At 51.0% G+C, this 17,913-nt stretch overlaps 1 long non-coding RNA gene across 3 annotated transcripts in view; it reads right to left on the reverse strand.

Annotated features, from left to right (window-relative positions):
• Positions 1-16,660, reverse strand: part of LOC103349155 (uncharacterized) — a 27,543-nt gene extending 10,883 nt beyond the window's left edge. For 2 of the 3 annotated variants that reach the window (XR_011379619.1, XR_011379617.1), the window contains exons 1-3: positions 16,337-16,660; positions 13,879-16,227; positions 10,367-10,638 (exon numbers count right to left, since the gene is read on the reverse strand). This is a non-coding gene — a long non-coding RNA (uncharacterized lncRNA). The remainder of the gene's footprint in view (positions 1-10,366; positions 10,639-13,878; positions 16,228-16,336) is intronic. The other variant, XR_011379618.1, reaches the window with a different exon arrangement.
• Positions 16,661-17,913: the final 1,253 nt, after the last annotated feature.

Consider the following 17,913-nt stretch of genomic DNA (forward strand, 5'->3'; position numbering starts at 1 on the left):
AATAGGCATTATATAAGAAGCCCACATCATATTGAACAGAGAAAATGTTGAAGCATTTTCACTAAGAACTGGAACCAGACACGGATGTCCACTCTCACTACTTTTATTTAATATATTTCTAGAATTTTTAACCAGAGCCATTAGGTCATAAAAGAAATCAAGGGGATACACAGGTTCAGGATATAAAGTCAACACACGCAAAAAAACAAAAACAAAAAACAAAACTATAATTTCTTAAACACCAACAATGGTCTGGATGAGAAAGAACTTATAAGAAAAATCCTATTCATAATAACTATAAAAATTAAATACATTGGGGGCCGGCGCCGTGGCTCACTAGGCTAATCCTCTGCCTAGCGGCGCTGGCACACTGAGTTCTAGTCCCGGTTGGGGCGCTGGATTCTGTCCCGGTTGCCCCTCTTCCAGGCCAGCTCTCTGCTGTGGCCCGGGTGTGCAGTGGAGGATGGCCCAGGTGCTTGGGCCCTGCACCCCATGGGAGACCAGGAGAAGCACCTGGCTCCTGGCTCCTGCCATCGGATCAGTGCGGTGCGCCGGCCGCAGCGCGCCGGCCGCGGCGGCCATTGGAGGGTGAACCAACGGCAAAAGGAAGACCTTTCTCTCTGTCTCTCTCTCTCACTGTCCACTCTGCCTGTCAAAAAATAAAAAAAAAATTAAATACATTGGGACAAAATTAACAAAGGATCTAAAAGGTCTCTATAAAGAAAATCACAAGCTGGCGCCGCAGCTCACTAGGCTAATCCTCCACCTTGCGGCGCCAGCACACCGGGTTCTAGTCCCGGTCAGGGCGCTGGATTCTGTCCCGGTTGCCCCTCTTCCAGGCCAGCTCTCTGCTGTGGCTGGGGAGTGCAGTGGAGGATGGCCCAAGTGCTTGGGCCCTGCACCCGCATGGGAGACCAGGAGAAGCACCTGGCTCCTGCCTTCGGATCAGTGCGGTGCACTGGCCGCAGCGGCCATTGGAGGGTGAACCAACGGCAAAGGAAGACCTTTCTCTCTGTCTCTCTCTCACACTGTCCACTCTGCCGGTCAAAAAAAAGGAAATCACAAAACACTAATCAAAGAAATAGAAGACCCCTTCCAAAATGGAAAACTCTTCTGTGTTTATGGATTGGAAGAATTAATATCATCAAAGTATCCATATTACCCAAAGCAATTTATGGATTTAATGCAACCCCATCAAAATACCAATGTCATTCTTGAATTAACTAGAACAAACAACCCTAATATTCATATGGAAACACAAAAGACCTCCAAGAGAAGCTTCTGCACAGCAAAGAGTCAGCAGTGAAGAGACAGGCAATGAGATGGGAGAAAGTATTCGCCAACTAAGTCTCTGATAAAGGGTTGATATCCAGAATATCAAAGGAGCCAAGAAATTCAACAACAAAACAAACCATCCAGTTAAGAACTCACCTGGTTTATCTTCTTGCCTCAGCAGTCCATGGGCTTCAACAGATCCACTTGATTGGTGAATCTTTGGGACCAGCAGGAACAACAGGCCCTCAGAAAAAGGGTGACAGTCCTCCTATTGACATGCTGTTGGCCCTGGCTCTTCTGCGGGGAGTGGCTGAGGCCAGGCGGGAGGGAGGGACTTCTCTTCCGGTGAGTTCCCAGGGAGCAGTCTCCTTCCTCTGCGTCTCGAGCACTGTCCCTGGTGCTGAGAGTGCAGCAGTCAGCCATAGTGCTGCACTGGGTGTGAGCTGGGAGTGAGCTGGCTGGGCAGGGGACTGGCAGGACTAGGACTAGGACCCTGATTCCTCGTCCTCCTCAGGCAGCTGGAGTTGGGAGGGAAACAAGGTAAAGGCGGGAGGGGCAGGCTCTGGGTGGACACAAAACTCCATGGAATTTGAGAGCTGCTATGGCTGGGACAGGCCCAACTCACGGCCTCACTCTCATAGTGGAGTCTTTCCCCTGGCAGGTTTGCTAACTCAGGATGAGGTATGTGGCCATGGCTTCATGGAATTTCCATCTTAAGAAGGATTCCTGGATCTGGCCTGGCCTATGTTCATCCAGACTATGAGCTCAACGCTTCAGGCATCCTGGTGGTCATTCTCCACACATGATCTTCGGCACTTTTCCTGGCCCATCTTGAGCCATCCATGCCTCCATCGTATGGTCTAGTGTGGGGTGAAGGGTCAGTAACTTTTTAAGAAGGCTCTCCATTTCCAAAGACATGTCAAATGGAACTTGGGTGTTCTGCACAGCAGCCACTCCTACAGCTGTGCTAGGATCTCTCTGACAAACAGCAGAGACTCTGTGACTGCAGGGCCGTCATATCCACCACGGAGCCATCATCCTAGTGGCCCTGAAACATTTTCAGAGCAGAATATGTGGGAGCGACAAAGAATGTGCCCAGCCTCTGGCCAGCAGCAGCCCTACTGCCCAAGCCAAAATCAGCAATTACTACACTGGGGGCGTCATTCACAACACTGTCCAGTGTCAAGTCCTTGGGCACGAAGCTCTTCTGCTGTCAAAAGTACCCAGCCCACACCATCTGTCTAGACATTCTTTCAGCCTTTTCCTACCTTAGGCAGCCACAGTCTCTCACACTCAGTGTAGACTCTGCGGGTGAACTCCACATCAGTGCAGACTGCTGGTACTACGATTGCCTGGAGGAGCCTTAGCATGCTGGGTCACCCAAAGCTTCATTAGGCCTCTTCCATGGAAACTTGCTGAAGGCTGGAGGAGTCCTGATGATCTTCCCGGATGACCTTCACGGCCACTCAGGTCCCAGCTAACAGACGGGTGACTAGCTTCACCCGGCCGATGGTCTTTGGGAGACGCAATCACCAGTGAGCGTTACCTCATCAGAAGTAACTGCTCTAACAACTCCTAACTAGTGATGCTAACTAACAATACTATGAATATCAACTACACTATGCTAGCAGTATTAACCAACTACTAGTTATGTTAACTATGCTAATACTAAGTAATCATACTAACAATGCTAACTAAAAAAATTTTAATGAGAAAAAAGGAAAAAAATAAAGAAAATAAAGGCAAAGGGTAGGCATTTGACCTTGGTGTTAAGACACCAGCTAGGATGCTCCCATCCCACATCCCAGTGCCTGAGGCCAGCATCCAGCGCTGGCTCCTGATTCCAGCTTCCTGGTAATGCAGACCCTGGAAGGGTAAGATGATGGCTCAAATGATCGGGTTTCTGTCACCTACAGAGGAGACCTGGACTGAGTTCCTAGCTCCCAACTTTGGCCTGGCCCAACCCAGGCATCTGCGAGTGAGCCAGGGGACTGGAGCTTTCTATATCTCTCTCTCCACCTCTCAAAGAAAGAGGCAAAGAAAATAAATATGTGAAAAATAAGCAAAATATGGGAAAATGAAAAGAATAGGGAAAACACATGAATTAAGAAAAAGGAAATAAAAGTAACAGAAGGATAAAGAATGAGGAAAAAAGAAAAAAGGGAAAAAAAAGAAAAATATAAACAAAGTGGCAACTGGAGCCATCCTTCCTGTGATATCAGGACAGAAAAAAAAAAAAGTCTTGGTCCAGGCCGGTGCCTAGGAGGGTGTTGATAATTGCATAAGAAATGGACTGACCCTGGCTGGGGAGAGTTCACAGGGGCTTCCTCACTTTTTGGTCTAAGAACCATTTCCACCGTAACAATAAAAATGAGATCTCAAATACTTTTGTTTTAGGTGGGTTATGCAGATGGGTATTTTCTTCTTAAGAAATGAAAACCTTCTTGTACAACAAAAGCAAAGCCGGAGGCATCACAAAACCAGATTTCAGGACATACTACAGGGCAGTTGTTATCAAAACAGCATGGTACTGGTACAGAAACAGATGGATAGACCAATGGAACAGAATAGCAACACCAGAAATCAATCCAAACATCTACAGCCAACTTATATTTGATCAAGGATCTAAAACCAATCCCTGGAGTAAGGACAGTCTATTCAATAAATGGTGCTGGGAAAATTGGATTTCCACGTGCAGAATCATGAAGCAAGACCCCTACCTTTCACCTTACACAAAAATTCACTCAACATGGATTAAAGACTTAAATCTATGACCTGACACCATCAAATTATTAGAGAGCATTGGAGAAACCCTGCAGGATATAGGTACCAGCAAAGACTTCCTAGAAAAGACCCTGGAGGCGCAGGCAGTCAAAGCCAAAATTAACTATTGGGATTGCATCAAATTGAGAAGTTTCTGTACTGCAAAAGAAACAGTCAGGAGAGTGAAGAGGCAACTGATAGAATGGGAAAAAATATTTGCAAACTATGCAACAGATAAAGGGTTGATAACCAGAATCTACAAAGAAATCAAGAAACTCCACAACATCAAAACAAACAACCCACTTAAGAGATGGACCAAGGACCTCAATAGACATTTTTCAAAAGAGGAAATCCAAATGGCCAATAGACACATGAAAAAAATGTTCAAGATCACTAGCCATCAAGGAAATGCAAATCAAAACCACAATGAGGTTTCACCTCACCCCGGTGAGAATGGCTCACATTCAGAAATCTACCAACAATAGATGCTGGAGAGGATGTGGGGAAAAAGGGACACTAACCCACTGTTGGTGGGAATGCAAACTGGTTAAGCCACTAAGGAAGTCAGTTTGGAGATTCCTCAGAAACCTGAATATAACCCTACCATACAACCCAGCCATCCCACTCCTTGGAATTTACCCAAAGGAAATTAAATTGGCAAACAAAAAAGCTGTCTGCACATTAATGTTTATTGCAGCTCAATTCACAATAGCTAAGACCTGGAACCAACCCAAATGCCCATCAACAGTAGACTGGATAAAGAAATTATGGGACATGTACTCTATAGAATACTATACAGCAGTCAAAAACAACGAAATCCGGTCATTTGCAACAAGATGGAGGAATCTGGAAAACATTATGCTGAGTGAATTAAGCCAGTCTCAAAGGGACAAATATCATATGTTCTCCCTGATCGGTGACAACTAACTGAGCACCAAAGGGGAAACCTGTTGAAGTGAAATGGACACTATGAGAAACAGTGACTTGATCAGCTCTTGTGCTGCCTGTTGATGTACAATGTAATACTTTATCCATTTTAGTACTTTTTCTTTGTTTTGTTCTAGTACTATTGGTTGAACTCTGTAATTAACACACAATTATTATTAGATGTTTAAATTTTAACTGAAAAGTGATCCCTGTTAAATATAAGAGTGGGAATAAGAGAGGGAGGAGATGTACAATTTGGGACATGCTCAATCGGACTTGCCCCAAATGGTGGAGTTAGAATCGTGCCAGGGGATTCCAATACAATCCCATCAAAGTGGCATGTACTAATGCCATCTCACTAGTCCAAGTGATCAATTTCAGTTCACAATTGATCACACTGAGAGGTCTAAGAGTCAAAGGGATCACACAAACAAGACTAGTGTCTGCTAATACTAACTGATACAATCAAAAAGGGAAAGAACGATCCATCATGGGAAGTGGGATACACAGCAGACTCATAGAATGGCAGATGTCCTAAATAGCACTCTGGCCTCAGAATCAGCCCTTAAGACATTCGGATATGGCTGAAGAGCCCATGAGAGTATTTTAGGCATGGAAAGCCAAGACACTCTGAAAAAAAAAAAAAAAAAAAGAAGACGACCTAAATGAAAGATCTCTGTGAGTGAGATCCCAGTGGAAAGAATGGGGTCATCAAAGAAGGAGGTACCTTTCTCTGAAGGGAGGAGAGAACTCCTACTTTGATTATGACCCTGTCGGAATAAAATTAAAGTCGGCGAACTCAAAAGGCTTCCATAGCCTTGGCAACTCATGACTAGAGTATAGGGAGATTACCGATGCCATAAACAAGAGTGTCAAATTGTTAAGTCAACAACAGGAGTCACTGTGTACTTACTTCTCATGTGGGATCTGTCCTTAATGTGTTGTCCAATGTGAAGTAATGCTATAACTAGTACTGAAACAGTATTTTACACTTTGTGTTTCTGTGTGGGTGCAAACTGATGAAATCTTTACTTAATATATACTAAATCAATCTTTTGTATATAAAGATAATTGAAAATGAATCTTGATGTGAATGGAATGGGAGAGGGAGCAGGAGATGGGAGGGGTGTGAGTGGGAGGGAAATTATGGGGTGGGGGAGAAGCCATCATAATCCATAAACTGTACTTTGGAAATTTATATTTACTAAATAAAAAAAAGATTTATTAAAAAAAAGAAATGAAATGAAAACCTATTGTATGTTTCAACAGCCATTCCATTCCTATTTGAAAATCTGTAATAACTGTTGGCATTTGAAGACCTCCTGACGTCTACACCAAACATTCAATTCATTTCTCTTTAACCTCTGAATGACTACTCTCAAAATGTTGGCACAACTTCCCTGGAATCAGGACACCAGAACAAGACATCCTGTTGCCCAAGACACCACCAGGCTCGGTATCAACATCTACAGAGAGGAGAGAAGTTACCTCCCAACATCACTTCCCCTATCTTCATCAGATTTCTCATCAGAAACCCCAGCACCGGAGCCAGAAGGCAATGGGCCAATATAGTCAAACTGTAGAGAGAAAAGGTGTTGACTAAGAAACCCATAAACATCAAAAATGTCCTTCAAATCGGAAGGAGAAACTGAGACATTCTCAGACACGCAGTAGCTGACAGGGGGTTGTTACCACTTGAACTGCCCTACACAAAGGCCTTTCTTCAGATGAAATACATGGACACTGGGACTAGGTAGAGAAGGGCCTGAAGGTTATACTCATCTAGAAAAGAAAACCTGCTTCCTTAACTAAAATGAATATGCCTGAGCAAAGAGTAAACAGCAATGTCAAATATCAAAATGCTAAATCTCTGATCTTACATCCATGATAAACATCACATTTGGGCGGGCGCTGTGGCGCAGTAGGTTAATCCTCCACCTGCATCACCGGCATCCTATATGGGCGCCAGTTCTAGTTCTAGTTGCTCCTCTTCTGATCCAGCTCTCTGCTATGGCCTGGGATAGCAGTGGAGGATGGCCCAAGTCCTTGGGCCCCTGCACCTGTGTGGAAGACCCGGAAGAAGCTCCTGGATCCTGGCTTCGGATTGGCACAGCTCCGGCTGTTGCGGCCGTCTGAGGAGTGAACCAATGGAGGGAAGACCTTTATCTCTGTCTCTCCCTCTCACTGTCTGTAACTCTACCTCTCAAATTAATAAAAAAAATCTTTAATAAAAAAATCACATTTTAGAAGTGCTCTTGGGACAGTGTAAGAGGAGGCAGAGAGCTGTATAATGAGTGAAGGCCTTATTTTAAACTCTGCAAGAACCTATGTGATTGGTTCTTTCATCTTAAGTTCATTAAATTAGTATTTTTCAGTTATATGATATAGAAAAGTATGATTCAGCAAAGAAACAAAGATGGTGGATCCCTCTCTCTGGGGACAGGGAAGCTCTACTGAGTTTTATCTGAGTGTGCTGGTGGGTGTGAATATGTGAGGCCACCCACTCCAAGAGGCAGGCCCTGCCCATCCAGAACCCTGGGAAATGAGACACCTGTCTACTCTGAAATCTTGCTGGGCTGTGGAGGGGCAGACCTTTTCATTTAAGTATGGCTAATTGATATGACTTTTGTTTTAAGTCAATTATACATGACAATTTTATTTAATTGTTTTATTTTATAAAATATTTTCTTGTCTATATATTTTTTTTGACAGGCAGAGTCAGACAGTGTGAGAGAGAGACAGAGAGAAAGGTCTTCCTTTGCTGTTGGTTCACCCCCCAAATGGCCGCTACGCTGATCTGAAGCCAGGAGCCAGGTGCTTCCTCCTGGTCTCCCATGCGGGTGCAGGGCCCAAGCACTTGGGCCATCCTCCACTGCCTTCCAGGGCCACAGCAGAGAGCTGGCCTGGAAGAGGAGCAACCGGGACAGAATCTGGCACCCCAACCAGGACTAGAACCCAGGGCGCCAACGCCACAGGCGGAGGATTAGCCAAGTGAGCCATGGCACCGGCCTCTTGTCCATATTTTTATAATTTACCATTTCTGGCAGTTTTTAAATTTTTATGTAATTTCAGCATCTTTATGCCTGGGGGATTCACTTCAACATTTCTTATACTAAAATTCTGCTATGACGAATTGTTCAGATGTGGGGGGAATGTCTCAAGTCTCCAACCTCTCTATGGCCTTGGCAGCACTTACTATTTTCATGGGTACTGAGTATAGCCTAGTAGTTGTGAAATGATATGTCATTGTGGTTTTTATTTGCATTTCCGTAATGGCTAATGACTGAGTACTTTTTCCTGCACTTAGTGGCATTTTGTGCTTATTAGGTCAGATACTGCCTACTCTAATATTTACCCATCATAAACTTTAATTATTTGAATGATTATTGTTCACCTGAGACGTACAAGTTCAATCATAGATGCTCTATGAGCTTTCCTCTGTGTCTACGGCTATGCCAGTATCTCCCTGTGCACCCGTGTTATTTACTATAACTTTGTACTAAGTTTTGAAATTAGAAAGTGTATGCATTTCCCACTCAGTTCTTCTTCAATATTTTTGTTCTGTTTTAGGTGCCTTCCAATATTATGAACTTCATTATTAATTTTCTATCTCTGCATAAAAAGCAATTGGGATTTGGACAGAGATTGCTCTCAGTTTGTAGATCAATTTGAGGAGCAGTCATCATTACAATGTTAATTCAATTCATGATCATCCAATATATTTCCATTTTTCTAGAACCACTTACATTCCTTTCAACAAGTAGAGTGTATGTCTAGTACTGCCTTTTTTTTTTTTTTTTTTTGGACAGGCAGAGTTAGAGAGAGAGAGAGAGAGAGGTCTTCTTTTTCCGTTGGTTCACACCCCGCCCCCTCCCCCCCCCCCCCAGTGGCCGCTGCGGCTGGCGCTGCACAGATCCGAAGCCAGGAGCCAGGTGCTTCCTCCTGGTTTCCCATGGGGTGCAGGGCCCAAGCACTTGCACCATCCTCCACTGCACTCCTGGGCCACAGCAGAGAGCTGGCCTGGAAGAGGACCAACCGGGACAGAATCCAGTGCCCCAACCGGGACAAGAACCCAGGGTGCTGGCACCACAGGCGGAGAATTAGCCTAGTGAGCCGTGGCACCGGCCTAGTACTGCTTTCTAAAAAAATTTATTCCTAATTGTGTTACTTTTTGATGCTGCCATAATTTCAACATTTTCCCCATTTTTTGTTTCTGATTGCTGTGGTTGGAATGTCCTCACCAACATTCACATGGAAATTTAACCTTGGGGCAGGCACTGTGGCATATGAGGTTAAGCTACCTCCTGCGAAGCTGGCATCACATAGTGGAGTGCTAGTTCAAGTACCAGCTATTCCACTTCCAATCCAGCTCCCTGCTAATGCACCTGGGAAGGCAGTGGAAGATGGCCCGAGTACCTGGACCCCTGCCACCCACGTGGGAGACCTGGATGGAGCTCCTGGCTCCTGGCTTCAGCCTGGCCCAGACATGGTTGTTATGGCCATTTGGGGACTGAGCCAGGATATGGAAGTTTTGTCTATCAACACAGAACACACACACACGCAAAGCCAGTAATACTTGCCCTGTCCCAAATCTGCTTTCCCCTGTGTCCACTGTTGGGTGCCATAAACCCCCTAGGTTGCACAAGGCAAACCTCAGGAATGATTTTGCTTCCTTTTATCCCTCACCCCCCACATCAATCCATGAGAAAATCCCATCTGCCCTAGAGCCACAATAATCTACAGATGTAGTGCAATCCAGCCACATTTATTCTACTTCTCCCTTGTCATGCTACCATGTTACACAAGACATATCCTACTCATACCCAGACCTAGACTGGGAAGGTCTACCAGATGCTTCTAAATCCTACCCACTCAACACCATGTTTCCCAGTCTCCCTGGCCATTGCTTTAAGACCAGGAGACTGAGTTCTGGATATTGGAGTATGGAAGGAATTAGCACATGCTACTTCCAACTGAGTCCCCAAAACACCCCACTCAATCTCAATCTTCCTCTCACAAGGTACAAGCAGGGAAAAGGTGCTGACCAGAGTCCCAAGTCCTTGAAGCCAGACCCCAAGACACTTTCTGGGACAGCTGTCCAGTGAGTGAGGAATAAACTTTTCTGTGTTAAGCAACTGAGGCCAGGAAGCTTTTGTGACGCTGCAGCTGGCGTGCACTCTAACCAACACACACGTAAGTCACGGGCAGAGGTCAGCAACTTAGAGACAATCCGTTGTGGGTTTGTCAAAGTGACCTTATGAGATTGCTGGTTTTTTTCCCCCACAAGGATAGGGAACGAACGTATGTCACATATAGATGACAATTACATGGCAAAGACAATCCCTGTGTGCCATCCTTGCGACCTGGGGCCCTGCCCATTCACCAGCTGCTCTTCTCTTACCTCCATAACTGCGTCGTCTCCCCGGCCTTGGTTCAGTGCTTGGGCAAGAAGGGAACTGGGAGACACAGCTAGTCAGTTGGTCGCTACCTGCTGGGCACTAAGCAGTGACTGAGTCTTGCTCTCTGGTCCTTCGACGACTTCATCTGCATAGTTGGGCAGTTTCTTTCCAGAGTCCACTCTGCACCAGGAACAAGCTCACGAAAGCTGAAGACCAACACAGCCGGGAGCCGAGGGGGCCCCCTCTCTAGTTTTTTCTTCATTTGTGTCCAAAGCTGCACAGGAGGCAAAACAAAAGGAATCACTGCATTGTGGCCAGGATAGAGGAGTGTGCTCGAACAGGGGACAGAGACGGAAGGGATCACATTGGGAAGATTTAAAAACCTTTTTAGCACAAGTGCTAATGGTTGCACAGGAGTTCACAAGATCACCCAGAGAGCAGGCACATGTGAGCAGAGGGCCCCATGCGGGCAAGTGCAGAGGGTAAGAAATGATCTTTCAGGGCTGGCACTGTGGTGTAGTAGGCTAAACCTCCGCCTACAGCGCTCGCATCCCCTATGGCTGCTCCACTTCCAATCCAGCTCTCTACTATGGCCTGGGAAAGCAGTAGAAGATGGTTCAAGCACTTGGGCCCCTGCACCCACACAGGAGACCCAGAAGAAGCTCCTGGCTCCTGGCATTGGATCGGCACAGCTCCAGCCATTGCAGCCAACTGGGGAGTGAACTAGCAGATGGAAGATCTTTCTCTATGTCTCTCCCTCTCTCTGTCTGTAACTCTGCTTCTCAAATAAATAATAAAAACACAGAAATGATGATCTTTCTCTGTCAAGGCACTGATGGCTTGGTAGAAACACGGGGTATATGGATAGAAGACACGTTTGGGGCAGATCCCTCTGTATGAACTTGGACTTGACCCATAGGGTTACAGATCATGTCTTAGGGTGACTCGGCCAAGCGGGCAAGTGGGGCTGGAATCCAGGCCATGCAGCCCAGCACAGGTTTGGATCCACCAGGATCCAGAGGTGCTCTGTGGGCCAAGAGAAACCCTGTTCATCCATTGCCAGCTTTCACAACTTTTCACTCATGTGAACTCGCTGAATTCTCACAGCATCGTGGAGTAGGGATTGTGAGCACCATGTGATAAATGAGAACCTGAGGCTGAGATGTGGAAAATACACAGCCTTGCAAGAGACAATACGTCAAGGGGGTCCCTTGAGCCCCGTGATTCGCCTTGGGGTGGAAGAGCCTGGGAGAATCCAACACGACTCTTGGCCATTTGTCCTGTAACCATCTTCCACCTGGCAGACACAGGCCAGATGTGTGACAATTATAGGGCCACAGAGCTCTCACAAGGTGAGATGAGCCAGTCCCTCTTCCATCCTTCCAGCATCCCCCCACCCTAATACGCTGCCTTCATAGACAGCTCATCTATAAAGGACGGTGGGCTCACCAAGACTGCCAGCCGAGACCAGGCCACGCCCGCTATTTCATCTTGGAGGAAATTTCATTTTGCGGCCCTCAGATGGGGACAAGCCCCTGGTTTCACATATTTCACTGAGAAACCATGGCAGGTAGTATCTGATTTTTACCTAAGACTAGCTTTGGTGGAAAATGAATGGGATTTGTTTTTTTAATTGGGGGGGGGGGAAGCAGGGGATATGGATTCTTCTGACTGAATATTCTTTTTTTTTTTTTTTAAAGATTTATTTATTTGGAAGGTAAGAGTTCTTCCATCCACTGGTTCACTCCCCAGCCAGGGCTGGGGCAGGGTGAAGCCAGGAGCCAGGAATTCCATCCGGGTCTCCGTTATGGATGCAGGGGCCCAAGCACTTGGGCCATCTCCTACTGCTTTCCCAGATGCATTAACAGGGAGCTGGATCAGAAGTGGAGCATCCAGGACTCCATCCTGCGCTCATATGGGATATGGGCATCATAGGTGGGAGGGGTAACCTGCTACACCACAACACAGGCCTTAAGAACACTGTCTCTTGGCTCATGAAAATCAGAGCCTAGCAGAGAAGGGGAGGTCTCCAGATGTGGCCAAGTCCCCGGCCCCCGCTCCCCAAGCATCCAACAACAGTTCAGTAGCGAGAGGCTGCTGAGTGAGCACAAATCCTTGCGGGTAAGGCTGCGTGCTTTCCTGCCCAAGAGCACGTGTGGGTACTGGGACACCGCATGGTGTCCTAACGCGCCCCTTCCTGGAGGCCCAACTCCACGCCTGCATTCCCTGGGAGCTGTACTAAGAATACACGTTCTGTACAACACAAGTGCAAGGTGGCTTTCCGAAAACTCCAACAAGCCAACCCCGGGCTCCGGCAGGCCCATCCTCCGCACCAGCAGAGCCAGCTCTAAGTGCGGTTGTGGCGCCACCTGGTGTCCACTACTGAGCCCAGCGCTTCCCAAGACCTGGTGGAAAGCCGGCTGTTTCTGACAATTTGGGGGAGACGCACCTGGGGAAGGAGGCGAGGGCCAGCGGCTGCGGGAGGCCTGAATCTGAGTCGCTGACAGCCTTTCCGCAGGTAAGTGACATGTGGACAGGAGTGCTTTAGAAGATTCCAGCACTGGCCACACGGGCACGGATGGTGACAACAGGTCGGAGACCCAAGGGGTCAGGGCCCCTTAGGGCACTGCGCTAGACCCTGAGACGGCAGCCTCCTGCTAGGATGTCCGCGGGGGTCATTCATGGTGGGCTCGTGTCTAGACCCCGGCTGCCTAGTGCCTGGCACCTCAAAGGTGACGTTCCAAAATGAAACGGGGGCGATAGGATATTTCGGGTTATACGACGACGCGGTCCTACTGCCCGGATCCACAGCCCTATACCTCCCCCCGCGAAGCGCCTTTTCGAGAATGATGGCGGGAGCCCGCACAGCGAGGCCCAGCCGGGCTGCTCCCCGGCAGAGGGGCAGAGGCAGAGGCCCAGCCCCCGATGTAGGGGACTCCCTGCAGGGAGGGCCGGGGGGGGGGGGGGGGGGGTCCGCGCCCCTGGCGTCCGCCCTGCCCCGCACAGAGCGCTCCGAGGACACCCGCACCCGACCGGCCGAGTCTCCCCGCCGGACCCCTCCCAGGTTCGCGGCCCGCAACGTCCGTCGCCCCCTCGAAACTAGGGGAGAAAAATCAATTATTAACCTAATTTTAAATCCAGTCCTGTCAGCAGAGGCCTCAGGCCGCGGCGGCCTGTCTCCCTCCATCGCCTTCATTTGACAAATGGGGAAACCGAGGCCGCCGACCGGACAGATTCTCGCCAGGAGTCCCGTCTTGGGCCGCGGGAACTCAAAGACCCGCGTCCCCGGTGGGTATGTGTGAGAGGGCGAGGCCCCAGGGCGGCGGCTGGCGGGATTCCGGAGCGGTCCTGCACCTCCGCGGACGCGTGCCGCCTAGGCTGGCCCCGCCCACTTCCCAGCCCCTCGGGCTCCGCCCAGCCCGCTCGGCTCCGCCCAGCACCTCGTCCGCCCAATCGCCCGGCTCCGTTCGTTCCCCCCCCCCCCACCCGGCTCCACCCCATCCACGCCTCTTACTCTTCTGGCTCCACTCCTCTCCGCTCGGCAGCCCCGAGACCCACGTCGCCCAGGACGTTCGGCTCCTCCAGACCCGCTCCGATCAGCCATTCGGCTCCCCTTGGCTCCCCTCGGTTCCTCCTGACCCTCGCGGCCCATGTGTTCGGCCCAGTTCGGCTCCACCTCGGTCCACTCCTTCGGTTCCGCTAGGTTCCGCTGACAGCGGCCCCTCTCGCTGGTCCTCTTCTCGCTCGCTAGGTCTGGCTCGGCTGGATTCGGCCCACTTCGGGTAGCGCCCAGCACGGCTCAGCTCCACCCCTACCGGCTCGCTCCCATTCACTCCTCTGGGAGGCCGCATTTGCACTACCTGGCCGCTCCGGGGAGCGCCATCCCAAAGGGCCTGCAAGGGAGCTGGCAGCATTTCCGGCGCCGTGCGCACGGAGCAGGCCGAGGGACGAGCCAGGGTTCCGGAATATCGTGGAATTGGCGTCGCCTTCGGGGCCTCCACGTCCAAGTGCATGAACCGGAGGCATTCCTCTGTCTCCATGGGCAAACTGCAGCAGCTGGCAATACTGGCTCTGGGCGCCAGGCCTACTGGAGGCAGCGCAGGCCCCTGCACGCGGACCAGCGCAGAGTAGATAAGGGGGTGTGTTTGCGAAAGGCCTGGCCCTCTGCCTCCCGATTCCCCGATGCCCAGGTGGGCATCGCTCCTCGGCAAGCTTGCCTGGTCCTGCAGCCGCACGCATCCCACAGCGAGGCTGCACTGTCTGCCCCACCCCCCAGCTCTCAGGAGCCTGGGTCTCCGTGAGGATAGCTCCTTTGGATGACCCTCTGCGGAGCCACAGGGCACCCCACACAGATCGGACGGCCTGGCGAGAAGGGCTACGTTAGATAAGAACCCTGATGGATACTAGGGTGGGCGTGGAGTACAGGGAGCTGAAGCCGGGGCTGGAAAAGCAGAGCTGGGCGGCGTGGGGTGACGTCAGCGCCCCAAACCTCAGCAGCCGTGCACGCCCTCCGACCTTCCCGCCGCCCCTCTGCCCCTGCTGCGATGCGGAGTGTCCAGAGAGGCCGGCTGACGGGCAGGAACGAAGCCTTGAAGGTCGAGTGGGAGTTTGCTAAAGAGAGCAGGAGCGTGTACGGCACATGACCCGCACTGGCAGGGAGTCTGGGGGCCACGCTCTCCTGATGACGTCATTCAGAGCCCACAAGATGGGCACAGGCATGGAGGTTACTGATCTGCGGGGATGTTATCCGCCTTGCCTTTAAAAACACTCCGGGCTTTTCAAAGAATTCGGGCTCTGCAGCAAGAGGCTGCAAAAATGGAGCAGGGCAGGGGACCCTCCACAGGTCCTGGTGCCCTGAGCGCCAGAATTCACAGCAGAAAACATCGGCGCCGTTGAGGGGAGGAGGGAGAGAGGACGAAGGCAGGGAGACCGTTGTATTAACATGAGATCGTCCTGCAGGTGCCGAAACTCCATCCGGCTTCATCTGAATTTAATGAAAGACATTTAAGGGAAATAGGCAGCAGCTGCTAACTGCACGTTGGCGGTCAGGAGCCTTTTTTTTCTTACGTGACATTGGTTTTCCTCGTGTATTATTCTTTGTAACACCGAGGTCTGTATGCACTCCGCCACCTCCCTTGCCCTGGGCGTTTTACCCCTGGCTTCGGGTCTACTTGGCAGTTACCTCCAGTCCACTGCCTCCTCCAACCCTTGTCTGGAGTTGTCCCTTGGTCGGCACGGCCCCACTTTGTACCAGGAAGCACCGGGGCTTTCTCGAAGTCGCCGTGCCTGTGGCCGATCAGCGTAGGGGCTGTGATTGTGCCCACTCTGCCAGACTCCCCAGAGAACGCTCAGTGAGCCACGGGAGCCAGGGGGGCTTCAGGGAGGCAGACAGTCCCTCCCTCTGCCTGGGCCTTCTCGGGAGGCCACAGGGGCGTGGATGCCACTCTCCATGATGAGCGGTGCTTCTTCAGCGCTCATGACGACACAGTTACAGAGACCCAGGGGCTGCGCCCGCTGCGGGCCAGGCAGGGAGCCCGCGGCGCCGTCTCCAGGGCCCTGTCCTCGCCTGATGTGCTGATGGAGCTCCTGGGCAGGCCGCCAACTGTCCAGTCCTGTGCTTCCGTCCCGTGACAGTGCTGGAAAATGAGCACTGTTATCCCCATCTCACAGACAGGCAGACAGAGGCTCTGAGGGGCGGCGAATCCACTCCACCAGCTGGAACCACACTGCAGAGCCCAAAGTCAAAGCCACACCAGTCAAGTCCACAGCTTCGGCCATGGACAGTCCTTCGGCACAAGGGGTTCCCCACCGTGCTGCATCATCTCATTTCATCCTCGACACAACCGGACATGGATGTATTTTTCTGTGTATTTAAAATCAGGGACAACAAGAAGCAGAGAGGTAGACTCATTTTCCCTAAGTCACACAGCAAGGCCACAGGGGACCTGGGGTGCAGGTTCAAGTCTCCTTACCTTTTCCAAAGAGCTGTCCTTGGCTCCAGAGGAAGGCAGCCTCCATGAGGTTGGGGGTCCCGGCGGCCATTGAGCCAGCCCCACAGGCCTCCCAGGGAATGTGTGTGCACCAGGGGCAGGGTGCCAGGCGACAAGCGGATGATCAACAGGCTTGGCCATGCCAGGATGTCGGCCGGAAGCCCAGCCCCTGAAGCCAGAGGTGGGGATGCATTTTTCCCCAGCACAACAAGCTGTGGGCTTCCTCCTCCCCAGCTGAGCCTGGCCTGATATGTCACTAGCCAGGGACGGGAGGGCTGCAGGCAGGCAGGGGCCCCCGGGGCCAGTTCCCAGAGGAAGTCACATGGCCACGGTCACGAGCCTGACCCCGGAACGGTGATGGCCAGAGAGGAAGGGCCCAGCCCACAAGATGAGTCACGGGGCCGGAGACCATCCCGAGGAAGACCTTGGGAGTGGAACTGTGATAAGCGCCCTCCTCCCAAGGTGACCAGGAGCCCACAGGCAGCCGGCCAGGGAGCAGCAAGGCCACGGGTGCCCGGGGGCACAGAGAGGAGCCCAGGGATACCCACGTAGCAGGTGCTTTCTGGAAGCGAATCCTCCGTGACCTCCCTCATGAGGATAAGCCTTGGGGAGGAGTCCCCTGTTCCAGGTCCCTGGGCCGGACGTGGGAGTTGGCCTATTTCACCACTGCTTATTGGCTTCTCCAAAGCAGGGGGCTAGTGATGCTACCACCTGCCCTCCCCTCCCCTCTGGGTGCTTCCTGGGTGGCCGCGAAGTTCCCTTGCGGAAACACTCGGGGTCCAGACTCCTAACTGCAAACCAGGACGCTGGGCTGCTGCTTGCTCCCTGGGGAGGCAGACCCGTCCAGACTCCTCACTGCACGACGGCGGGCAAAGGGCCTCCTCAGGATGCCAGGCCAGACTGATCTGCTCCCTGCCCTCGGCATCTCTGGGAGACTTGTTAGAAACACACATTCTCGGGCCGCACCCAGATGGACCAACCCTTAGCGAGGCAGTGAGCGCCCCTCCCCCTTAACAAGTCCTCCTCCAGGCGGCTTCTGATGCCTGCAGACCCCACAGTGCACGCGGGTCTGCATGCACACGTGCGCACCCTCACCAATGTCCTTGCCATGGTTTCAAATCCTCTTCACCTGGTGGCCCCTCTGCGGGTTCACAAACCACCAGCGTGCACAGCTCCTTCAAAATCAACAGGGATTTGTTCCTCAAACTTGAGAGAGTGCGGTCTCTCTAAGAGGGAGCCGCTGCCACTGTGCTGCTCCCTGGGCATGAAGCGGAAGGCTTCACTCATTCCCGGGGGTTTCACTGCTTCCCCGTGTGCTAAGGGCAGGTGCAGGCTCTGCTGTTCTAAATGCAACACGTCCCAAATGCAATAGAAACAACCACCACTGCTGCTCCAAACCTACCTTTTAAATGAATGATACGGACCGCCCCGCACACAATGCTGATTTGCCAAAGGCATTGCTGTCCGCTGCATGGGCCCCTTTAAATGCAGCACCCGGCATGGCCCTGTGTCAAGGGGAGAATCAGCCTCCTGTGCCTTCCATCTAGTCCAGCTCCGCC

The sequence above is a fragment of the Oryctolagus cuniculus genome, chromosome 10 (assembly GCF_964237555.1).
Source record: "Oryctolagus cuniculus chromosome 10, mOryCun1.1, whole genome shotgun sequence".
NCBI classification, from domain to species: Eukaryota; Metazoa; Chordata; class Mammalia; order Lagomorpha; family Leporidae; genus Oryctolagus; species Oryctolagus cuniculus.